We start from the raw sequence: 27,373 nt of genomic DNA on the forward strand, positions 1-27,373 counted from the left end.
AAATTTTCTTTACATTTTATAGTGGGGAGAAAAGTAACTCTAAGACTTTATGTCTAAAAAAATCTCAGAAAACAATTCTAACTAGAATGTGTGCATTTGAATTACATGTTTATTATATGAAAGCAGCATCATCCACACATTGTCTCTGTGATTTTCCTAAATTGTTACTTCTTCATGAATTGCTCCATTTTCCCTGAACTCATTTCCACTCAGTTGTTTCCATTGAGATTTTTTTTTGCTCATGCATGTAATAGAAGTGTGATTGTCTTTTCCTACTGTATTTTTCCTTATCTCTAGCCCTAGATTGTTTCTTTTGATAGTCTCTACATTTTATATGCAACACATAGCATATTGTTCAGAAAATTTGGATATATTATTAACACATTGAATTGGTTTTTTCACTGGAATAGTCCCAAAGTTATAAGCAGTCCTGAGTCACAATGCAGTACCCACTTACAGTTTCATACTAAATATGTCTTAACCTGTGTATCTGTGTGCATGTTCATAGGTGTGCATAGAAAATATTGCAATTTTCACTCTTGCAGAGGTGGATCTTATCTCATTGCTTATGATGTGAGGTAGATCACATCCACTTCATGTGGTCAATAATTTGAAAGCCAAAAGGGATTGATTTATCTTAAAGAAGAGATAATCCTGAACAATAAAACTAGACAATCTCTGGTAAGTCTGGCCAGAGATCAAAACACAAGCTGCAAAACAAATAGACACGACTGTCAAGTTTGCTACTGTGAGTAGAAAATGTGGGCATTCTAAGGATTTGCTGTGACTGGGAAAAGGAATATTAAATATATTGTTTTTGTAGACTGAAATGTTCTAGACATAATAATAAATTACTTTAAATATCATCTTCAAAGTGTATAAAATTCTCTTGATTGAGATTTAGTTTTAGAAATTGCAAATATGCTAGTATGATGCATTTTTAAATGCATGATGTTTTAAGTAGAAAAAGATGGGCTTGAAAATTACCTTGGTTAATACATCTGAAAGAATAATTCAAACATGATGCAAAGATTGAGTAAAAGCAACAGTAAAGAATATTAGGCAACTATTACACTTTCAACAGACTGAAAGCCAATTGTCCCTAGAGTGAGAACAGGGTCAGGTTTTAAGGTTAGAATATTTATTAAGAAACTCTTATCTTTGGGTTTGGATCATTGTTTTAAGAGAGACATTGAGTAAACTACTAATTACCACTCTAATTGATAGAGTATTTTTATTTGAAATCCCTTACCTTTGCTTTTTCCAGCTCTTAGGTCTGATGTGTAACGTGTGTATTACTGTTGGATAAAGAATGAATTAAACTTGAGGATAGTGGCTAACTTTATAGTATCGTGTGATAGCCTCTGGGCTCTGGCTACCTGATCATAAATAGAAGTTAGTGGAGTTGGGAAGTTGAATTAAAATGATTTCTTCCCATCTTCCTTTTGTGGCTACCTCTTATGTCCACCTACTACCTATGAATGTCACAGGTGTGAGAGGGGTGTGGAGGTGAACAGAGGATGGAAATAATGGAGGTCAGAGAAGGATAATGTGAGGATGGATAATAGGTGCAAGTTCTACTAATTAAAAGTAAGACATTCTGGTCTGTCATTGCCTAGTAGGATGACTACAGGAAATTACGTTTTACTGTTATTCAAATAATAAAAACAAGAAAGGACTTTGAACACATTCACCACAACTGATAAATGATTGGGGAGGAGAATTTCCCTTGATTGTAGCATTGCACAATGAGTACATGTATCAAAAAATGTACAGAGTATCCTATTTATAACTACATAATTTTTATGTATCAAGGTCAAATATAAAGAAAGAGAAAAAGAAAAGTAGATATGTCCACCAAAAATTGCTGTAATTATTTTTGTAAGAATGCCACAAATCAGCAGCTAATAAATATATTATCAAGATATTATTTAAGACCACAACAATGCATTTTCACTGTATTTTGCTCTCATGTAAACTTACAAGTATTAAATCCAGAAAAGTACAAAGTCTAATCTGGTACTTTCAAGTTTTTTAAAAACTAAGAGTGTTTTAAGATTTTTCTGTAAAGATTTATTATTTGCTGATGCTAATCATATGGATATTTATTAAGTAAATTTTTATTAGACAAAAGTAGTGTTTGGATGGAGGTTAAATATAATTCTTACCTTTAATAGATGCATTAAAAAGTCAGAAAGATGAATTAAGAATTTTTAAGATTAGGCAATTTACCTTATTTGAAACAGATGCTTACTACCGCTTAAATATATTCTATTGTCAGAACCAATAATGCTCTTTAAGTACTAACTATTCTTTTCCCTGGGGATCACCTCCTATTCCATGTAACCTTCTAATTAAGCTAAACCATTCTGCCTGCCATTCAGAGTTTGGTTCAACAACCAAAAAGTGGTCTTGCCACACTATTTCTTCTGTAAATACTTAGACTATCTTCCTTTTTTGAACAGTAAGAAATACGAGCATTGAAAACATTAGATTATAATTACTATTTTTGATATAAATTGAGATATTCTTCTTAAACTAGAATTTTATTTTCATCATTTCAAATTGAGATATCACTTTTTCATGGCTGTTCAGGTGCTTCTGTGATCTTCAGTTTGGGTGTTTCATTTTCACATTTGTACTGCCAGACAGGCCTTTTCATTTCCAACATATGCATTAGGGTGCAGAGTAATGGAGAGGAGCTGTCAGCTACTTCTTTTGTGTCAAGAGTGAAAAGGACACACAGAATTTCCAAACAAATTCTCAGGTAAAATTTAGTCACAAAGTCTTCCTAAGCTGGAAGATAGGATAGAAAATGTAATGACTAGCTGAGCTGCTGTGATTAGATTCCAAGCTGTTATTAATGGCCCTTAATGATCAAAATTTAAAAATCCACAGATTGACTATATCTAGTGCACAGTCAAGAACCAGTTCAAATTAATGGTAGCCCCTCAACTGTAATGATTATAAAATAAGAGAATGCAAATCATTAATGTCCATGGAAGCAAAAAGCTCACAAAATACAGTGCATGAAAATGGTCTGACTTTAGGTATCAGAATAGATTTATTTATGTTAAAATAATAGTGAATAGAAAAGCATCATGCCTTGCATTTTGAAGGAATGTTAATTCATGCTATATTGCTCTGTCAGAAGGGACCCAACCTGAAGTTTCCTGTCTGAAATAATGTAAACACATTGATGTGTGATAGTAGTCTCTAAGTCACATTTGCTATAAATGGTAAATTTTAAAACTGTAACTTGATCAGAAGAATTAAACAACATTTGTCTGACAAGTGACTTTATTGTCAAGGGGTGATTTTTTAGATATTCAGGCTAACTGATTAAAAAAAAACTGGACTAAAATATCTAGTAGGATCATCAGCGGTTGTACTTTATAGGGGAAAATAGTTTTCACAGTCAATTCAGACAAACTTGTGAAAACATCTGTTAAAATATCAACAAAAAGAGATCTTTTAACAATAAGAATAATGGTTACAAATAATAGATATGAAAGTTTAAAATACAATCACAGATGGTATTTTTCTCTGTGTGTTGCTAGGTGAGCAGGCCTGCCCTAGACTTCAGTTGAGAAGGGCTATTGCCAGTTTATACCTCTCTTTCAGGATGCAAGTAAGACCAAGATGATGAGATGAGAGACAGATGCTGTGCTGTGTGCCTCTAACCCCAGCTACTGGAGGCAGAGATCAGAAGGATCACAGTTTGATGTGAGCCTGGGCAAAATGTTCATGAGACCACATGTCAAATAGTAAAATCTAGGCATAGTGGATGGTACCTACTATCCCAGTAGCATGGGATGAGTAAATTGAAGGAGACTGATCTGGACCTAAATGTGAGACCATATTAGGAAAATAACTAAAGCAAAAGGGCTGGGATTATACTGAAGTGGTAAAGTGTCTCCCTAGCAAGTACAAGGCCCTAGTTCAGTACTATCAAAAAAAACCAAAAACCAAGTTGACAAAGAAGTCAGCCTGTAGTTCATAGGGGCACAGTAGATGTGCCTTTTTCTGGGATCCAAAGTGGGATTGAAGAACTGCCATAAGTACAAAGCTGAGAGAGATAACTGTGACTGAGACTGAGAACTCCCTTTTGTGGAAGAGAGGTTGGCAAACCTGCCCTTAGAATTTACACTGGTACATTTGCTACAAGGAGTTAAGTTGCCAGAATTACTCCACACTACAGCTGATAGTGTCAGAAGCAGCTTCAGGACTATTTCACAATGCTATTTACATGGCAGCAGTATTGCAAAGCTGACCTGGTTTGAACCCATGCAGTTTCCTGTATAGACAAGATTGCTCTTAGACCACAGCAGAGAGCTGCAAGTGATGAAGTTCAGGATCCCTTGGAGTCTACTGTAGTGGAGATGCTATTATGTCACAGTGTCATAGACAAGTTGTCTCTTAGCAGTTCCATGCACAGTTGGAATAATTATGCTGAATCAGAGACACTGGAGAGTAGACAGTGACTTGCCACAGGACAGAGACTGCCATGCCTATCCCAGTGGTTCACTCACAGGTTGTACCATACACTTTTCCTGACTTCAGCATTGTTACATGGAAGCTGAGAAGGACAGAAGTGAAATCTCAAACACATTTTAAGACCTGTCTGTCACAGGAAGGAGGCAGCAAGTCTGTCAAGGTGGCACCGATGTTTCCATTTTCTCTTGATCATAAAATGACATAGTAAACTAGACTGCATTTGTCACTCTGATTTTGAAACAGGAGTTTTGGACCCAAAACTTCTGAGATTCCATGTGCCAGATCAGGCCACTGCCCCTAAATGCTAAATAAGGAGGCATGGTAAAGGCAGAGAAAGAAGATCTATTACATGGTTCTGGACATGCCAAGAGACAGAATAAACACTCAGCCCATCTTCTAGGATATAGACATGAACTACAGGTTTAGGTAAGGACAGGGGACAAAAGGTATGCATAGTCAGACAGCCCCAGTCACTGGTGTATTTTGATTGACCACTGTCTCAGTGCAGGGGTTATGAGAAGGGTTCCAGAGAAGGTATTACTGCTGTCATCGCATAAGGGGAGCAGTCTGGTTCCCATGAGATGATTGCTCCTGTTCTAGGGTACAGCCTCATCATTATGGATAATTGTCCTCGTTTGGAAGGATGGTCTGTTCTGCAGGTCTCCATTTTTCCTTACAGAAAGTTTCAGTCCCTTGTCATAATGATATTTTCTGTCTTTCCTTTCTGGAATCCAAGGTGATCACAAAATAATTGAAAAGGGAATGGCAGGGTTGCCAGTCTTCTTCTGTTTATAGTTAATTCATGGGCCCAGGAAGGAGTCAGTTCTTTTCAGCAAAAGCAGTTTGAACACAAGTTAACTGATGTATAAATTAGATAATATCCATAAAATGCTCATGTTTGGTCCTGGCAATTTGTAAGCCATTAAAATTGTAAATATTGTACTTACAAGATTTGAAAATGGGAAAATGGTGGAAGGAATCCTAAGTTCAATAGCTATTCACAGTGCTTTTTACAGAGTACCCTGCATCTTTCTTTCACTTGGTACAATGTTGGGAAAGTGATTAACTTTGTTTTATGCAAAATTCTCAGGAACAACAAATGTTCTGGTTAAACATTTCACTTAAATTGTATAGCGTAAGTAAGAACAAATCAGGTTGAGTAGCATATAATAGCATTCTAAGAATAAGAAACAATTTGAACAAATGCAAGGAGTGCTGTTTATAATGGAAGCTGTGTGGGTAACTGCACAGAGCCATAAGGTTTGACACAACTGAAGGCATGGTGGGCCTGGAAAGAATCTTTCTAACTTAAGCTCCTTTCCTATCTTGCAAACAGCTCAACCCATCAACTTGTTTTTGGTGGTAATGGGGAATGGGACTGGGGTTTGAACTCTAAAGAACACATTTACTAAGCTGGTGCTCTACCATTAGAGTCACAACTGCTAGTCTATTTTGATCAGGCTATTTTGGAGATTTGGGTCTTTTGAACTATTTTCTTGGGTTGTCCTGGAACTGTGATCCTTCTCCACCTTGAAAGTAACTAGCATTACAGCATGAGCCACTGTAGTCTAGCCACATCCCATTAACTCTCAAGTTAGCCTGAGGATGGGGAGAGGAACTGCTTATTACAGTATCACAATTAAATAAATTACCATTCTTGCTCAGCACTGTGACCCATGCCTATAGTCACAGATACTAAGGAAGGATTAGTGTTCAAGGCTATCTGAGGCAAAAATGTTACCACAACTCCATCTCAACAAAAAAGCTCAGTAAGGTGGTACACACCTGTCTTCCCAGTTTCACAGTAGGTGTAAATAGGAATATATGGTCCAGGTCAGCATGGGGCAAAGACTCTAAGATCCTAACTGAAAAATAACTGGTATTGGGTGATATAGGTAGGGGAAATACTGACTTTGTATAGGTAAAATTTAAAATAGATTATTGGTGTGAGAGTGAAATAAATTGGGTATTTTCCGTCAAAGGGTAATGGGTTTTAACATTGCCTCCATCCTGTCTGGTACTGCACTGTGGAATGTGGGTCATTGTATGGATATTAGCTAATTTCTTCAATGCTTATATGATCTGTGGCATGTCACCTAACTCTAAATTATCTGCCTTCCACAGAGAATTGTTCATCATAGGATGCCCTAAACTCAAACTGCTAGTTTTAAGATAAACATTGTGCAAAGGAATCTCTGCTTCAAGGTCCCCTTGACCCATGGGTTAATTATATACTTGGTGCTGCCATTTTAGGTCAACAGACATTTCAGGCCTCAGTTTTGCCAGAATTCTAGAATTCTGTGCCTCATAGATTATCCCTTTGTGTTTGCATACCCCAACCAAATTAAGTTTTGTCTCCATGCTCTCCAATCATGTCTGCTCTTATTCTCTGCTAAACTTCAACCTTAGTCAATTGTGAAGACTGTGAACATGAGCTCCCTCTGTTGGAGCATGGGGAAGTCCTCTTTAGGAAAAAAACTGAGGTGGTCCTTCTGTCTGGTGTGCTTGCTTGCTTGACTCCAGTTGGAGGCACACCCTTCTGCAGAAGTAAATGTTGCCTTGCCCATCAACTTCTGAGCACGTGTCTGATTTGTTATCGTGGCAGCACCTTGATATTTCTAACATTGAGGATATGGGATTTTGATTGGTTGGTTTGTATATTAAATGTGTCCTTTTGCTAGGGAGCAAGCTGGCATTTGTATCTAGGGACTGCACAGCCCAGACTCCAGAATTAGAAGTTCCTTTGTATGTCACGTTATCATAATGTACAGAATATTTTTAGACTGATCTGTGCTCTGGCCTGTTTCTCACTTATCAATATAATAATTTAAAGAAAACTTACTACAATTATTTGTTTAATTTTTTTTCTTTTGGTTTCTCCAAAACAAAATCTTCAGTGGTTTTCAAAGAATCTAGAAGATACTAATTTTAGACAGACATGCAGGTTTGGGGACAAATGATGGGCAGTAAGAGAACTGATTTTGAATCATTATAGCTTCAAACTGCAAGACCTTAAACAAGTAAATATGCCCATTCCTTTGGCACAGATAACTAGTTTGTAAAATAGGTATGACAGTTGTACTTGTATCAAAAGATCATTTTGAAGGTTCACTGAGATTACACATTTGCAGGGGATTGGTACAGGGGCTTGAACTAGGGACTTTGTGCTTGCAAAGCAGGCATTCAACTACTCGAGCCAAACCTCTAGTCCATTTGCTCTGGTTATTTTTGGAGATAAGGTCTCACAAACTATTTGCCAGGGCTGGCCTGGAGTTTTTATCTTCCCAATCTCAGCCTCTGGAGTAGCTAGAATTACTGGTGTGAGTCAAGGCACCTGGCTCACATTACACTTTTAAAACCTTCAGTCATGTGCCTGGGATTTATAAAATGTTCAATAAATTTTATCATTTATTATGGTAAATAATGGAGAAAGTTGACAACATACTTTTAACTAGTATGCCATGTTAGATAAAATTGTAACATTGGTCAGAAGAAAGTGTCTATCTTTCTCATAACATCAAAATTGAATAATGAACTTAGAAACAGGAGTGGATTTAATTGTGAAATTATCTGCATAGAAACTTGAGTCAAATGTGCCTGTAAAGCAACATAGTCACAGATGAGTAGATACTATTCAATGTTACACTTGTCTGAAGTGGTCTTATTGTAGGGGAAAACCATGAATTTAAAGCTGGAATTGTTTTGGATGCAAACCCTAATTGCACTTATTTCTAACTTTGATTTGAATAGGTTAATTGCATGTTCTGTGTATATTTATTTTCATTATGATGTGAACTAACGTACGCATTTCAAAGAGTTTCATAAAAATATTTATTTCTTGAAATTTTTATTATTTAAAGCTTTCCACATAGGTATTCTTAGACATTTAAATATCTGACCTTTGTCTTTCTAAACCTGGCTAACTTTACTTAAAATGATGTTCTCCATTCATTTACATGTGAACAATAAAATTTTGTTCTCCTTTATGGTTAAATGAAATTCCATTATATGTTCACACACACACACACACACACACACACAAACACACACATTTTCTTAATCCACTCATCATCCGTTCATCATTTGTAAGACATCTGGGTTGTTTGCATAGCTAGGTATGTGAATAATGCTGCAATAAACATGGTTGTCAGCTGTCTTTATTGTATCCTGATTTATATTCATTTGGGTACATCCTTAGATGTGGTATTGCTGGATCATATGGCAGTTTTGCTTTTAGTTTTTTGAGGACCCTCCATAATGTTTTCCATAGTGATTACATTAACTTACGTTTCCAATAACCAGTATGAGGGTTCCTTTTCCCCCACATCCTTGCAAACATTTATTGTTGTTTGCATTCTTGAAGAAAGCAATTCTGACAGGAGTGAGGTGGAATTTTAGTATGGTTTTGAGTTTCCTTTCATTTATGGTCAGAGATGTTGAGCATTTCCTCATATGCTTTTTGTCCATTTGTACATTTTCCTTGGAAAAATCTCTGTTTAGTTCATTTGTCCATTGCTTCATAGCATCATTGATTTTTTGGAAGTTCAGTTTTTTTAGCTCAGTATAAATTTTGGTTATTAATCCCCTGTCAGGTGTGTAAGTGGCAAAGATTTTCTCCCATTCTATGCCTGTCTCTTTAGTCTGGGGACCATTTGCTGTGCAGAAGCTTTTTAGTTTTATGTAGTGCCAGTGGTCGATCCTTTCCCTTAGTTACTGATCCATTGGAGTTCTATTTAGGAAAGTCATTGCCTATGCCTGTATGTTGCAGTGTATTCCCTATTCCTTTTTGCACTGATTTCAAAGCTTCTTACCTTATATTAATGTCTTTGATCAATCTTGAAATGATATCTGTACATGGTGAAAGGCATGGATCTAGTTTTAGTCTTGTACAGGCAGATATACAGTTTTCTCAGCAACATTTGTTGAAGAGTCTGTCTTTTCTCTATCATATGTTCTGGGCATCTTTGTCAAAAATCAGGTGGATGTAATTGTGTAGAGTTAGTCTGGATTTTCTATTTTGTTCCATTGGTCTCTGGGGGTGTCTATTTTTGTGCCAATACTACCTGTTTTTAATGGTGTGGCTTTGTACTATAGTTTGAAGTTGAGTATTGTGATACCTTCAGCATTGCTTCTTGTTCCCACAGAGGTTATTTCATGGAAAAGTTTGAGGAGTCTTGTTATTAGTTCTTCTTTAAGGGTCTGGTAGAATTCAGCAGTGACTCTGTCAGGTCTTGGAGTTTTCTATTTTGGCACATTCTTTTTTGCTGTTTCAATTTCATTGTTGGTTATAGATCTGTTTAGGTGATTAATATCTTGTTGGTTTAATGTTGAATGATCATATGTGTGTAGAAATGTGCCCATTTCTTCTATATTTTCCAATTTATTTGAGTATGGGTTTTCAAAGTCGCCTATGGACACAGTTTTTTACTGACTGTGTGATTCAAGAGTGCATTGTGTTTTTCCCACCCCTTGGGTATAGCGTGCCTTCATGCTCCATTTTTATGAATAGGTCACAGCACAGGCAGCCCCTTGTGGATTCCAAACTTGGGTCTCAAGAGGATTTTAATGCTTCTCTTCTCACTTTTTGGAATCCTCCTACCACCTTTTAAATAAGACAGAGCTGACTTGCTGGATAATGAGATAACTGTTGTGTTCACTTTGTGATTTATGCTGCCATTAACATGATCCATTCTATATGTTTCATGCCACATCCGAGCTAAGAGTTAACCACAGACATGTGAACAAGACCAGCTGAGGAAAGAAATGTGTGGCATATACAGAACTAAATAATTCAAGCATCACCTGAGTTCCAGTTTTGATTCCATTATATGACAGCTCTGTAAACTTGGGAAAGTTTGTTAATAATTCCTCAACATACATTCTTCACATCTGAAAATACATAATTTTCAAGTTTATATGTACATTTCCTTGGTGGAAAGAAAATACATGCAACAAATTGCAGTTATTTTATTACAAAGTGGAAAAACAGTGAAAGTCTTATTTGAAATTTGGGCTTCTGGGAAAATAAATAATTCCAGTTTCCATATAGAAGCAGTTTAAGCCAGAGTAATGTTATCATAATTCAGAATTCTGTTAAGTACAGTTTAATATCTTTGTCATATACTCTCAGATAGTTTCATAAAAGTTAACATATATAATCATTTTAACCATTCTTTGTTTTTTAATTTAAGAACCACTTCCTACCACATTTGTAATATATATTACAAAAATTATTAACCATAATTCATCTGTAACTTAAATTTTATATCCATTGACCAATATCTCCATACTTCCACATCGTTCATTCCCTGATAACAAGTCTGTCCTGTATTTATATGTATTCAACATTTTTACATTATATACTTAAAGGAAAATGCATAGAATTTATCTGTGTTTGTTTGTTATTCTTAGCCTAATGCTTTCCAGGTTTATCCATGCTGTTATAATGACATTATTAAAGAAATATAAAAGAAATCTCAAAATTTGCTTAGAGCCACCAAAGATACAAATAATCAAAGCAACCTGAGATAGAACTAAACTGAGGTAGCTATCATACTTCCTGATTTCAATGTATATTACAAACTGTAGTGATTAAAATACAATATCACTGACATAAAACAAGACTCATGGAGTAAGGGCTCAGAAATAAATCCATGCATTTAATCTTTAAGAAAAAGAGAGAAATGCACAATGGGAAATATCCTTAATGAATGTGCTGTGAAAACAGTACATCCATATGTAAAAAGAATATAATTCACGTCACACAAAAATGAACTAGAAATATATTAAAACATAAATGTAAGACATGAAACTGTAAATCTCCTAAAACAGGGATAGAGGCACTTGTCAATCTTCTTTTTGGGGAAAGAGGTTATGACACCAAGGAATAGACAACAAAAGCTAAAATAAACAGCATGATACCTTACCCTTGTATTTTGACAAGGACATGCCATTGACTTTGGGTGGTGGAGTCCTGTAAATAGAGTATCCATCCAAAACTGATAACCTGTGTGCTTTTAGGAAAGTCAACTTTTCTCTTAGGAACACTGCTCACTCAAATTAAAATTTTGGTTGTTGCAAGCACCAACATTCTATCTTTCCAAATGTTAGATTTACTTTTTTCATTGTTTAAATTGAGATATAAAATTTGTGCAGTCAGCATGTGTAATATGATGCTATGAAGTAAATACATACTGTGAGATGACTAAATTGAGGTAACTGACATATGTATTATCTTCATACTTGTCATATTGATGATGAGAACACTTAAAATTGAGTCTTAGCAATTTTCAAATATACAATACTTTGTTATTAACTGCAGTCAGAATGTTGTGCATAAGATCTTTTAAATTCTTTATTCATATATTCATATGTACACACATTGTTTGGGCCATTTCTCCCCCCTGCTTCCCACCCACTCTCCTTACCCTCAGCCCTTAGCTTCCAGGCAGAACCTGTTCTGTCCTTATCTGCAATTTTGTTGAAGAGAAGACATAAGCAATAATAAGAAAGACAAAGCGTTAAGATAAGGCTAGCTATGCAGAGATTCCTAGCACTGCTTCCATGCACAAGTGTATTACAACTCGAATTGATTCATCTCTACCTGATCTCTTTACTACCTCCCGGTCACCTTCCCATATTGACCTCTGTCATTTTAAGATTACTGTATTAGCTCCTCTGCAGTGGGTACATCAACCATTTTCAAGTTTTGGGTTTCCTACCTATCCCCATTCCTCTAGTATGTGCTCTCCCCTTAGCATGTGACCCAAGTCCAACAACATTACTGCTTTGCCCTAGATCTAAAGTCCACATATGAAGGAGAACATATGATTTTTGGTCTTCTGAGCCTGGCTAACCTCACTCAGGGTGATGTTCTCGAGTTCCATCCATTTCCTTGCGAATGATGAGATTTCATTCTTCTTCATGGCTGAGTAAAATTCCATTGTATATAAATACTACATTTTCTTGATCCATTTGTTAGTAGTCAGTATCTTGGCTTTTTCCATAACTTGGCTATTGTGAATAGCACTGGAATAAACATGGGTGTGCAGGTGCCTCTGGAGTAACCTCAGTCAAATTTTTTGGGGTATATCCCTAGGAGTGGGACGCTGGATCATATAGCAGATCTACATTTAGTTTTTGTAGAAGCCTCCATATTGTTGTCCAGAGTGATTGCACTAGCTTGCATTCCCACCAGTAGTGTAAGAGGGTTCCTTTTTTCCCACATCCTCATCAACACCTGTTGGTGGTGTTTTTGATGGTAGCTATTCTAACAGGGGTGAGGTGAAATCATAGTGTGCTTTTGATTTGCATTTCCTTTATGGTCAGAGATGGTGAGCACTTTTTCATGTATTTTTTGGCCATTTGAATTTCTTCTCTTGAGAAAGTTCTGTTTAGTTCAGTTGCCCATTTCTTTATTGGTTCATTGATTTTGTGAGAGTTTAGTTTTTTGAGCTCCCCGTATATTCTGGTTATCATTCCTTTGTCTGATGTATAGTTAGCAAATATTTTCTCCCACTCTGTGACTGGTCTCTTCAGTTTATAGACCATTTCTTTTGTTGTGGAGAAGGTTTTTAATTTTATGTAGTCCCATATCCCATCTTTTCTCTTGGTTGCTGAGCTGCTGGGGTTTTATTGTGGAAGTCCTTGTCTATACCTATTGCTTCCAGAGTATTCCCTGCTCTTTCCTGTACTAACTTCAGAGTTTTGGGTCTGATATTAAGGTCCCTGATCCATTTTGAGTTGATACTAGTAAAGGGTGATAAACATGGATCTAGTTTTTTTTTTTTTTTCCAGGCAGATAAACACTTTTCTCAGCAACATTTGTTGAACAGACTGTCTTTTCTCCATTGTATGTCTTTGGTGTCTTTGTCAAAAATAAGGTGGGCATAGCTGTGTGGATTCATATCTGGGTCCTCTATTCTGTTCCATTGGTCTTCCTGTCTGTTTTTGTGCCAGTACCAGGCTGTTTTTATTGCTATTGCTTTGTAAGATAGCTTGAAATCGTGTATTGTGGTACCTCTAGCTTTGCTCTTTCTGCTGAGTATTGCCTTGGCTATTCACAGTCTCTTGTGTTTCCAAATGAACTTTAAGGTAGATTTTTCAATCTCTGTGGTGAATGTCATTGAGATTTTGATGGGAATTGAATTAAACATGTAGACTGCTTTTGGTAGTATAGCCATTTTTACTATGTTGATTCTACCAATCCATGAGGATGGGTGATCTCTCCACCTTCTGTAGTCTTCCTGGATCTCTTTCTTCAGGGGTTTGCAGTTCTCCCTGTAGAGATCATTCACATCCTTTGTTATGTTTACTCCTAGGTAATTGAATTTTTGAGGCTATTACAATTGGAATTGTCTCCAAATATTCTTTCTCAATTTCTTTGTTGTTAGTGTATAGAAAAGCTAATGATTTTTGTAAGTTGATTTTGTATCGTGCCACCTTGCTGAAGCTGTTTATGGTGTTTGAGTTTTTGGGTAGAGTTTTTTGGGTCTTTAAGATATAGGAACATGTCATCTGTAAATAAGGATATTTTGACAGTTTCTTTACCTATTTGTATTCCTTTTATTTCTTTCTCTTGCTTAATTGCTCTGGCTAGGAATTCCAGGACTATGTTGAATAGGAGTAGGGATAGTGGGCATCCTTGTTTTGCTTCTGATTTTAGGGGAAATGCTTTCAGTTTTTATCCATTAAGTATGATGTTGACTATAGGTTTGTCATATATAGCCTTTACAGTGTTGAGGTATTTTCCTTCTATTCCTAGTTTTCTTAGAGATTTTTTCATGAAGTGGTGTTGGATCTTATCAAAGGCTTTTTCGGCATCTTTTAAGATGATCAAATGGTTTTTGTCATTGCTTCTATTAATGTGCAGTGTTACATTCATAGATTTGCAAATGTTGAACCAGTACTGCATCCATAGGATGTAGCTGACTTAGTCATTGTGACTGATCTTTCTGATATGTTGTTGGATTCTGTTTGCAATTATTTTGTTGAGGATTTTTCATCAATTTTCATTAAGGAAATTAGTCTATAGTTCTCCTTTTTGGATGCGGCTTTGTCTGGTTTTAGGATGAGTGTAATACTGGCTTCATAGAATGAGTTAGGCAGTGTTCCTTCCCTTTCTATGTTGTAGAAAAGTTTGAGAGTTGGTATTAATTCTTCTTTAAAGGTCTGATAGAATTCAGCTGAGAATCCATCAGGTCCTGGACTTTTCTTTTTTGGGAGACTCTTTATTCCTGCTTCAATTTCATTTTGTGTTGTAGATCTATTCACGTGATTAATATCTTCTTGGTTCAATTTTGGATGGTCATAAATATCTGGAAATTTGTCCATTTCTTCAAGATTTTCATATTTATTGGAATATAGGTTGTGAAGTAGTCTCTGATGATTCCCTGGATTCCCTTGGTGTTTGTTTTTATTTTTTTTCTTTTATTATTCATATGTGCATGCAAGGCTTGGGTCATTTCTCTCCCCTGCCCCCACCTCCTCCCTTACCATGCACTCCATCCCCTTCCTCTCCCCCCTACCCCCTCAATACCCAGCAGAAACTATTTTGCCCTTATTTCTAATTTTGTTGTAGAGAGAGTATAAGCAATAATAGGAAGGAATAAGCGTTTTTGCTGGTTGAGATAAGGATAGCTATACAGGGCATTGACTCACATTGATTTCCTGTGTTGGTGTTTGTTTTTAATCTCCCCTTTTGCATTTCTGATTTTACTGATTTGGGTTTTTTCTCTCCTCATTTTAGTCAGGATTGCTGGGGGTCTGTCAATCTTTAGTTTTTCAAAGAATAAGCTTTTGATTTTGTTGATTGTTTGTATATTTTTTTGTTTCTATTTCATTACTTTCAGTCCTTATTTGCATTATTTCTCTCCTATTGCTTGTTTGGGTTTTGCTTGTTCTTGTTTTTCTAGGAGATGTAGCATTGGGTCATTGATTTGAGATTGTTCTACCCTTTTAATATATGCACTCATGGTTATAAACTTACCTCTTAGGACTGCTTTGGCTCTGTTCCATAGGTTCTGGTATGTCTTGTTTTCATTTTTATTAACTTCCTGGAACCTTTTAATTTTTTCTTTTATTTCATCTATGACCCACTGATCATTGAGCCATGTGTTGTTCAGCTTCTAATTGTTTGCATGTTTTCTACTATTGTTTTTGTTGTTGAGTTCCAGCTTTAATGCATTGTGATCAGACAGAATGCATGGGATTATTTCTAGTTTCTTATATTTGCTGAGGCTTGCTTTGTGCCCTAAGATATGATCAATTTTGGAGAAGGTTCCATGGGCTGCTGAGAAGAACGTATATTGTGTGGAAATTTGATGGAATATTCTGTAGGCCTCAGCTAGGTCTATTTGATCTATGGTATGATTTAGTTCTAGAATTTCTGTATTAATTTTTTGTTTAGAGGACCTATGTATTGGTGATGAGGGTATTAAAGTCTTCCACTACCACTGTGTTGGAGTCTATATATGTTTTTATGTCCTTCAGAGTATGTTTGATGAAATTAGGTGCACTGACATTGGGTGCACATATGTTGATAATTGTTATTTCCTTATGGTATGTTTCCTTTTTTATTAGTATGGAATTCCTTCTTTATCTTGCTTGATCAAGGTAAGTTTGAAGTCTACTTTGCTCAAGATAAGTATTGCTACTCCTGCCTTTTTGGGGGACCATTGGCTTGGTAAATCTTCTTCTAGCCTTTCACCCTAAGAGAGTGCTTGTTTTTGTCAATGAGATTGGTCATGTAAACAACAGATTGTTGGATCTTTCTTTTTAATCCAGTTTAACAGATGGTGTCTTTTGATGGGAGGATTAAGTCTGTTAACATTCAGTGCTAATATTGGTAGGTATGTGATGATTCTTGTCATTTAGTTGTTTTTGTTTTTTAAGAGTTTGATTATGTGCAGCTGAATTAATGTTACTCTCTGATTCTTGTCTTTTCTTCTCCTGTGGTTTGGTGTTGTCTGTCCTTTCATGGTTTTGTTTGCTTTCATTTTCTGGGTGCAGAATTCCTTTGTGTTCTCCTGTTGGTCTGCTGAATGTCTCCCCAGCAAGTTTGGAGCCAATGTCTGGCAGCTGGCAGACCTCCTGTTTCCTCAGTGTAACGTGGAGTGGTGTAGCTTTCCACAGGCTAGGGGTTAAGGGTGTTGAAGTTTTAATTCTTCTTGCTGCTTTATTTCCACCAAGTGTGGCTCCAGTGTCTCCGCAAGTTTTCAGAGTCACAAAGATTATGCTGTCTGCTTCTGCACCCTAGTTGCCATCATGGGTCTCCCAAGATCTTTTGAAATAGTATTTTTTCATGAAATCATGGCAATTCCAAGAGTTATTCTTTATATTTTCTGTCAACTTTAAGTTCTTGCCTTAGCATAATGGCTGAGATTAAAGTATTGTTTTTGTTTTCCTCAGCATAAAATATTTTTTAAAACCTTTGTTCTAGAGGCAGAGATTTTATTTTTGCCTGCCAATCAAGAACCCTCACAATCACAGTCTAGCTATTTTTTCGTTGGAGTAGATTATAATATTAACGTTTGGATTCTAACATAGTTATGCAAGGAGGATGCTTCCTTTGTTATTAACAACAGTCTGGTCTAAGCTCCAAACTCTGTGGGAAAGAGGACTCTGATTGAATTCCATAATATCCTGTTTGTTTCATACTTGCACTGACAGAGTGCCAACAACTTGTTTGCTCAAGTGCCAGAAATTTATTCTATTAAAGTTTTGGAAGACAAATGTCCACACTCAGTATCATTGAGCCAAAGTCAAGATGCTTTCAGGCTCTAGTCAAGAGTCTGTTCACCTACTTCTTGCACTTTCTTGTGGCATTCCTTGATTTATAGTTCCATCACCCCAGTCTCTGCTTCCATGGCCAAATCGCCTCTTCCTTTTCTGTCTATGGTCAAATATACCTCTTCTTCCTTCTTTCAAGGATTCTTGAAGTTGTTGAATATATTACCATCTTGATTCTTATCTTAAAACATCCAAAGATGTTTTTTCCTATATAAACATTCACAGGTACAAGGGAAGAGAACCTGGATCACTATGAAGCATGACTTGGGGTGCTTACCATACACTCCCAAAACATTCAGCTCAGACAGTTTAGTTTTCTTTTTTAGTTCTCATTGTATAGGAAATTCTGTTCACATTATAAACACAACTGTCCATTAAATAATATTTAACTTTCTATCAAGATATATTTCAGGGTCATATATATTTAGTTAAAAGGATTATTGTACTATAAGTAAACCTGTGCTTTTATTAAAGTGTTCTTAGTTTTGTGGATAAAAATGTGTCTAAAATAGAATCATTGCTTTCTAGGAAATTACACTATGATGTATGTCCAGTGGTATTCTATATTCAGTTGCAGTAGTAAGATAATGCTTTTCCATGTAATCACATGGAAAAAGAGAAAATACTGAAAGACCTGAGGAAAAAGTAAGAACGTCCTTTCAAGTATCTTTTTCACATAGGCCTTATAGTTCTCAACCATCCTAGGTTCAAGAACAAGACACATACAAATCACACTCTGCCAGAAGAATGACAACTGTGATACATACCATGTAATTTACATGGCAACTGATCCCTCAATGCATCATAAAACTGACATCCTGTCTAATCAAAAGGAATGATATCTAGTTCACACAATAACACTCAGCAACAAAAAACATGTATGAATCAGTTGAGTTCTTATGTTATCTAGAAGAGCAAATGATGAAGAAACATAAAGTAATATATTAAGTCATGATTTATGCATTCATCTTTTCACAAAAATAGACAAGAGAAATTCATAAAACAATGCATGGGAAATATTTCTTGTAAGGGAAGAAGTTCATTCTTTTAGAACTCATAGCAGACATGGAGTTACAGAACATGCTTTTTATTACCATCCTCATTATTAATGTCATCATTATCTCAAGGAACAACTTCCCAATTTCTCTGTGCCACAATTCTTGGCTCCACACCCATGTTGCTCTTCATTGGAAGCCTATTGTTTTGGATCTCTAGTTTTCTTTTGTCTATATGCCTCAAATCCTAATGATTTATACACTTGTCATAGCAGTACCTAGTTTTCAACTTGCCTGGCCCAATTCTGTTTTAGATTGGTCTGTAATGACCTCTATGGCTTATGGCCATTATTTAGCCAACTCTTGTCCTCATATTTTCTCCTATGGTGTGTCTCCAGGGCTATGGCTACTCTTGTTGCTGCTTCATACCTTGGTAGCATTCTTCATACAGTTATCATCGCCAGTCAGACATTTATCCTGAGATTGTGTGCAACAATATCATTGATGATTCCTTTTGTGACCTGCTCCCATGTAGGAAGTTGACATGTGATGCGAAGGTGAGATACCAGGCTGTATTTTATTTTATACTTGCCTCAACATCAGTACTCCCACCACATTTATTCTTGCCTCTTCCCTCCTCACCACCATAGTGATATTGAACTTTCTGTTTCACTGAGGGTCTCCCTACTGCCTTCTCTACTTGTGGATCTCACTTGACACTGTCACCTTGTACTCTGGTACAGTTCTCTACATTCACTCCTCACCAAGCACTAGCTATATTCTAGAAAGTCAGTGTCCTATGTTTCTATGATCCAAATTTTGATCCCCTTGATCTTTAGCTTAAATATTAAAATTGTCAAAGATACTCTGAGGAAAATATAACATGGAACAAAATAATGAAAGACTTGTTAAGCAACAGCTTTTAAAAATGTATTTTTTTTCAATGCCTAAATCTCAAACATAATTGATAATGGAAAACAAAATCAACTTTGTTTAATATGGGAATTCCAGTATGCATTTGTCTTATTAAACTGGTATTAATGTATTTTAGCATGTTATTAAAATAAATGATGCTCAGGCATTGGGAAAACCTGCTGTGTAGGCTAGTGTATTTTTTAGTTTTATTGAAATATATTTTATATATAATACTGTATACATTCAGTGTTAACCACATGCTGTTTTGATATTGCATATTGCAAGGGTTTACCATCATCAAGGTAATTACTATACTCAATACCTGAAATAGTATTTATGTGCATGTCTGTGAAAACATTTACAATATATTATCAGCATTTTCATGAATACAATAGAGTATTATTAATTATCATCAACATACTTTACATTACATATTGAGAGTTTATTCATCCTGTATAATTTAAACTCTACTCTTGAACCAAAATCTTACCATTTTCCCTAAATGTGCCCAGACCCTGAAAATATTATTCTACCATATCTACTCTTCTTCTTTTTTAAATGATTTTTAACTTCATACATATGTGACATCATGCTGGATTTGTCTTTGGGTACCTGGCTTATTTCACATAACATAATGTCCTAAGGGACTGTTCATGTTGTGGAAAATGACAGAATTCACTTCTTTTTCTAATGCTGAATAATATTCATCTGTGTGCATGTCACGTGTGTGTGTGTTTGTGTATAAGTCTTATTTTCTTGCTTTAAAGGTATTGTTGTGTTTATTATGAATCATTTTGCTGCTGACACTGAGGCTAACAAATATTGGGAAATTTATCCCCAGGGATGTCTAGCCATCATGCTGAAGTGAATGACTAAGAATTCTGCTATCATAATGAAACCCCTTACTTTGTCCACTTCATATATGCATTTCATATTTTCTTTCTTTATTCATCAATGGAAACTTAGGGTGATTCCATATTTTGGTCTCATTATTCATACTGTAATGAACATTTAGGAGTACAACTATTTCTTTGAGATATGTATTTCATTTACAGTGGATATATATTCAGAAGTAGTATCATGGAACCATATGGAAATTCTACTTTATTTTTCTGAGGAGTATTCTTACCATTTTTCATAATGATTCTATTAATTTATTCCCAACACTGTTTAAAGTTTCCCTTCTCTCCACATCATTACCAACACTTGTTTTTAATAATTTTCATTTTAATAGGTGTGAGGTGATAGCTCATTGTAGTTTTTACTTAGATTTTCTTAATTATTAGTTATGATGCATACTTTTCATATACCTGTTGATCATTTGCCTTTTTTATTTGTTGTATTTATCTTTTTGCTATTGAGTGTTTTTAAACTCATTTTGGATATTAACCTCATACATCACATATGGGACTAGAAAATAGTGTGTTTTTTATTTTCTGCTTTTCATTTCTTTACTTTGTTGTGACTCAAAGGTAATACAGTTCCTTGACTATAGATGTAGGTGACTGAATACTTCTTCTCAGAGTAACTGCAAAGTTCCTGAAGACTATTTACCCAACAATTCAAAAACTAAGGACAAAAGCTTAAAAGTTGCATGGAATAGACGGAAATGAAGATGTAGATTGGTAAAGAAAGAAATAGAAAATTGAGAAAGAAAGAGAGAGATTTCAAAATCTCCATATTTATGGGAAGATTTATATGGAAGGTTTTCATTCAGTAAATAATTAAGCATAAAATTAAGATTCTATGATTGTATTTCCTTGCTCATTCAGTTTTACAGACAGATTAAATTATAGAGAACATAGCATTGTGATACATGATCTATACCTAATTTAGACACTCTTTTGCATGTGAAACACATGTTTTCATTCAAATAAAATACCCCAATGCTGACAATTGAGTACATTAGTTTGTTAAAGATGCATAACAAGATGTAAATGCATTTCGGTGACTTAAACAACAGAAATTTGCTTTTTCACAATTATGGAAATTAGAAGTCTAAGTTCAAGACACCAGCAAGGTTGGTTACTTCTTTTTTATACAATCATAGTAATTGTATAAGTTAATGGAATTCACTGTGATATTCCTACATATGCCTGTCTCATGCTTTGATCATATACACCCTCAATACTCCACTTCTTGCCTGCCCCACCTCCACTTTCTGCATTCCTGTGCTCCTTCCTGAAAAGTCCAAATATATGTTTGCTTTATCAGATCATTTTTTATTTCCATACATGAAAAAGTATTTTCTATCCCAACTGAATGGCCTTTACCAAACAAAACACAAACAAAACAAAACAGAAACAACAATAAAAATGAATGCTAGAGAGGATATGGAGAACAAGGAAATGATTGTATACTGTGAGTGGGAATAGAAATTAGTCCAGTCACATTGCAAAACAGTATGGAGTTTCCTTAGAAGACTAAAAATTGATATATCCTGAAGTCCAGTTACACCACATCTGGGTATGCACCTGAAGGAAATGACGTCAGCTTATAAAAGAGACTCCTGCATACCCATATTAACTCTGCACTGTTCACACTGGGTAAGATATGGAATCAGCTAAGGTGCCCATCAACTGATGAATGGTTATATGCTATAAATATATCCAATACATATCATATATATTTGTGTCTGTTATCTACACAGTGGAGTTTTATTCTGCCATAAAGAGGAATGAAATCAGGTCATTTGTAAGAAAAAGGATGGAACTAGAATTTGATTATATATTTGATTATACATGAGGCCTCTCTCCTTGGCTTACAGGTATGCTGCTTTGCTGCTTACTTACATGAATTATTACTGTATAAAAATAACTGGTATCTCCATGTTTAAGTTTTCTCTTTTTATAAGGACACCATCAGAATATTTGATATACATACACTGCAAACATCTCATTTTAACTTACTATTCTCTTGGCTCAATCTCTAAACCCAGGCAAATGCTCAGACACTAGATGTTAAAACTTCAAAGTAAATTTGGAAGAGTTCAAAATTCAGTTCATAGCAACAAGAATGATGAAGACCTTCCTGATAGACAAGACTAAGAATTATAGCTTAGAGGGAAGGAACAGATGATACATTCTAGGAAAGATTAATTAGGATCACTTGGAGAATCAATTATCAGATAAACTTAATGATTATATTGTGACTTAGATTCATTATGTCAACTTTGAATATAATATTACTAACATTACCATAACACCATTAACATATCATCCTGAAATTCCACATCTACTCTAACTGAGTCTTTTGAGACTGAGGAACATATTCCCGTACTGTTGTGTGGAAGGAATCTCAAAAGGCAATTGAGAAAGTGCATATATCCAGTTCAACAAAGGCATGCTAAATCACCAGAGAACAGGGAAAAGGGTGCCACTTCTAAGAACTGGCCTTTCTGACCAAAGGTAAGTACTTGGTTTGAAATTCATTATACGTACCAGTTTGGCCACTCTGTGATTTTACCTACAGTTAGAAGGCAGATAGAATCTGACCTGACCCTTAATTGATTATTGCTGTACTTAACACATTCAGGTATATGTGCACACATACACACTTCCTGATAAATCAGAATCCATTTGATGATATATCTGTTGTTCATCTACAATTTGAAATGCGATATAAGAGCAAGGTTAGTTCACATACATTCTCACTTAAATGGTGGAGGATGTAAGGGGACAAAATATATGACAGGCTTTTTAATCTAATTGTTTTTCCGTCCTTTGCTTGCTATTCATGTTCAGGTGCCAGATGGTCACATTACTCCCATGGGTTTTTAAGTGAAGGGAGTGGTAACAAGCTGCTATGGAGTAAGAAACTTCCTAGTAAGTCATTCCATGTATGCAATGGGCTAAGAGGCTCTTAATAAGTCTTTTTTCAGTCATTCTATATAGGATGCATCTTCATGTGCCATTCTGTACAGGAGGCTTTAGAGTCATAAGCTCCTAAATTTATATCCCTACTATTTCATATTTGCATATTAACAGACAATTCAAAATTCTGGATGAATCTGAGACATGAAAATTTAGTCTTCTCTCTTTTATTCTTTTTGTGTAGTACAATGTGCTTGGGTAGATTTTTCCCTGAAAATTGTGAGTTAGGTTAGAAGTAGACAATACTGTTGAGAAACATCTTCAATGAATAAAGGAAATAACCCATATGGTTATAGTAAATAGGTTATTTTTATACCTATTTATTATAGGCCACACATATATTAGGGACTCTCCTACATGATAAGCTATAGCAGCAAACAAAGGAAAGCACTTTGATTATTATGCTACACAATTTATCAATTATTCACCTTTTTGCATCAATGCAAAATGTGTTCTAATTTTCAATGTCTGTGTATTTCAATTTTCCATGACTCATATTAAAATATACTTAATAAGTCTCACATATATTTCTGTATAGGAAGATAATAGCATAGCAAGTTTCACAGTAACCCTTGAGATGATGGCTATAACCCAATATTTATACATTCTGAAAATAAGAATACTCATGTTTGAGCAGATTCATAAAAAATAGTTTACAAATATATAGAGCATAGCACTTTCTAACAAAGTGTGGAGCTCCTAAAGTCTGTAAGATTATAATGGTGAAATCAGTCATGTGGTTAATATGGTTTGATTGACTTCTTAAACGGATGAAAGCAAATGATGAGGGAAAGTGCGATAAGGTAATGTAAAGTCAACTTCTGGAACACCACCAGTTGGACTAAGAAACTGTGCTATTTGTGCTAATGAGAAAAGATTTATTATATAACAATAGTCAGATAAGTGGAAGTGTCTTTAATGTCACCAGTGAAATTATGTCTTCTCTGACGATCCACATTTGAAAGGACACCAATATCTAACTTCCTACCCAGTAGAAATATAACATCTAGAGGTTGTGGGTTTACACTGTAGTTACAGCACTTATTTTGACTTAGCTCAAAAACAAATGTTTAAAACATAGAAATAAATAACCATCTTTTTTGGTTTTAACTTTGTCCTCTGCTTTAATATGGGCTTATACCTATTAAATTACAACATATTTACATGAAAAATACTGAGTATTAATATTGCAACCTGCCATTTCAATAATGAGAAGGGGAGAGGGATAGTATTGGAGGAGATGAAACAAACTGGGTACATTATATGCATATATGGAAATGTCATGACAAAACCCCCTGTATGACTAATATAAACTAAAGAAACCATTTAAAATAGTCAGCTGGATACTAGGTCAATAATTGAGACAAAGTAATTTTTAAAAATATTTATTAGAAGTTAATCAATTTTTAAATGAAAATTGGGTAGTTTATGTAATTAAATACCTCCATTTAGCTTTCCTCAGAAATTTTTGGATCTTCAGGACTTATAATCTCTCAATGCCATAATATTAAAATTAAATTCATTCCAATGTTTAACATCCATAATATCATACAATGCATCAAACATGTATGTATTCCCACATCACCTAGAGGAAAGTAGAAAAATTCAGTGTTAGAAAAAAATGTTTTTAAAAGTTTTTAAATGAGTAAACAAATCATATTGTTAGTAAGGTATAGCAATACCTTAGGAGAAAATGGGAGAAAACAATTAAATACTTTTAAGACTAGTGAATACCTTAAAGTTTAAGAGCATATACTTTCTAATAAGAAAATTCTGAGTTCCATTATGAGCTGTAGTGTTCGCCAGCCCTGTGAAGTTGTACGTCATTCTAACTTCTCTGCTTCAGTTTCATCAGCAGCAGCAAAAATATTATCATCTCACCTACCTTATGAGATTCTGCTCAGGAATAAAATGGTTAAGGATAGGGCTTTGATAGTATCTGGCAAATGGCCAGTGATACATTTTTTTCCTATTGGTACTTATAGTAGCAGGAAGAGTACAGTATATTGATATTCACTTACATATTATCACAATGTCTGACACATAGACATTCTTATTAACTCGTGGAGGGATATGATAGACAACTTACTTTAGAAATCAGACTGAACCAAATATTGGGTTGGATAATTTCTTGTGTATCTTCTATATTTGTTTGACAACCTGTCAGAAAACTACCAGTAATCTTACTAACTTTATTTTTCTCTTCTGTTTGATAAGGGACGGCCCTGAAATAAGCAGTTCATAAATGAAAGCTTTAATTTAAATCTCAGATTTTGACTTCAATTCTAGTATTGCCAAGTAACAGACTGAAGTCCCATAGTTCCTATTGTAATTTTATGGTTATTTAAATGATTAAAAATACACAAGCTCACTAATAATTGTTTACTTAATTAATGTATGGCTTATTATCTTAACAGAAATATAATTCAATTATTTTCCTACTTATGATGTTAATCAGGTCTTCCTCTTTGTGAACATGGAAGTGGGAAATCACACCATTCTGACTGAATTCATCTTGCTGGGCTTCTCTGTAGACCCTCAGTGGCAGTTGATTCTATTTGGAGCATTTCTAATGCTCTACTTGGTAACCTTATTAGGGAACATGACCCTGGTTATCTTAATTTGAACTGATTCCCGGCTGCATACACCCATGTACTTTTTCATTTGTGGTTTGTCTTTTTTGGATTTCTGGTATACCTCTGTGTATACCCCTAAGATATTGGTCAATTGTGTCTCAGAAGATAAGCAGATTTCCTTGTCTGGATGTGGGGCTCAGTTTTTTTTTTGTGTGTGTGTGTTGCTGCCTACACTGAGTGCTATCTGCTGGCAGCCATGGCTTATGACTGCTATGTGGCTATTTGTAACCCACTGCTTTACTCAGGTATCATGTCCACTTCTCTCTGTACTGGGCTTGTATCTGGCTCTTACATAGGAGGGTTTTTGAAGGCCATAGCCCACACTGCTAACACATTCAGACTAAGTTTCTGTGGTAGTAATGTTATTGACCACTTTTTCTGTGATGTGCTCCCTTTGGTAAAAACATCCTGTACAGACACCAAGATGTACGTGAAAATCCTTTCCAGTATGGTTGGCTTCACAGTCCTCTCCTGCCTTCTTGCTATTCTCATTTCCTATTTTAATATTCTCCTGGCTATCCTGAGGATCCACTCAGCCTCAAGAAGACAAAAGGCTTTCTCAACCTGTGCATCCCACCTAGTCTCTGTCACACTCTTCTATGGATCCTTGCTCTTCATGTATTCAAGGCCCAGTTCCAAGTACTCCCTAGAGAGAGACAAAGTGGCTGCCTTGTTCTACACCATCATAAATCCATTGCTAAACCCCCTCATCTACAGCCTGAGAAGCAAAGATGTCAAAGAAGCCTTCAAGAAAGTAACACAGGCCGTAAGACCAGAAGTATCATGGTAATCTTTTATGTCTTTATTGCAGTTTTCAATGTATTGATGTGAAGACTTATTTGTGTGCATTTCTGTATTTCAATTAACTTTGAAGAGTTATAACAATGAAATTGAGTAAACTATCCTTTATGTAATTTTAAGTTCATGTTATTGTTGTAAAATGTGATATTTTTAGTCTTGGTGTGTTAGATTTTCTAAATAAAATTCATTCTTTTGGTCATTTTTGGGTTATCTTAGAAAGAAAAAGAAAAATTGAATGATTTTCCCAGTTAGTTTGACTTTGAAGTTTGAGGAACAAATTTTACTGGATAAGGAAATGATATGAAATGGGTAGATTGCTAGAAATTGCTCAAGATCTTACGTACATATTTTTCTATTTTTGTAATGTGTACTATTCAAATTTCTTCCTAATCATGTATTTGAAAATACAGAATATCTTTTTGCAAATCTGTACCTTCTACATTAACATACATACATAAACAATGATGTGCATAATTTTTAAGGTTTGTTTAGATTTAAAGAAAAATATTTTAAATTCACAGTGAAAGATATATTTTTATGACTTTCCATTAGTCTGAGTGTCCTCTCACACAGACAGTACTCCACAGTAATCTTCATGAGGTCAAACAGTGTAAGCCCCATGACAGCAATACATCAGCATCAAATAGAACAAAATGAAATGAATGAACTAACAAATACCTCCACTGTATTCTTGAACCAGAGATTTCTTTTTCCCCCAGAAGACTTAAACTCTGCATATTTAAAGATTATAAATTATGTATCTTACAAATTTTGAGCTTGAAGCTGAGACTTTAGAAATTTGTTATTGAAAAAAGTAAAGCTATTACTGTAATGAGTCTAATTATATTATGCACTGAAAATTTAAAAT

At 35.1% G+C, this 27,373-nt stretch overlaps 1 pseudogene; it reads left to right on the plus strand.

Annotated features, from left to right (window-relative positions):
* The first annotated feature begins 25,544 nt into the window (after positions 1-25,544).
* Positions 25,545-26,494, plus strand: LOC109681088 (olfactory receptor 9G4-like; annotated as a pseudogene).
* Positions 26,495-27,373: the final 879 nt, after the last annotated feature.

The sequence above is a fragment of the Castor canadensis genome, chromosome 1 (genome assembly GCF_047511655.1).
Source record: "Castor canadensis chromosome 1, mCasCan1.hap1v2, whole genome shotgun sequence".
Taxonomy (NCBI): domain Eukaryota; kingdom Metazoa; phylum Chordata; class Mammalia; order Rodentia; family Castoridae; genus Castor; species Castor canadensis.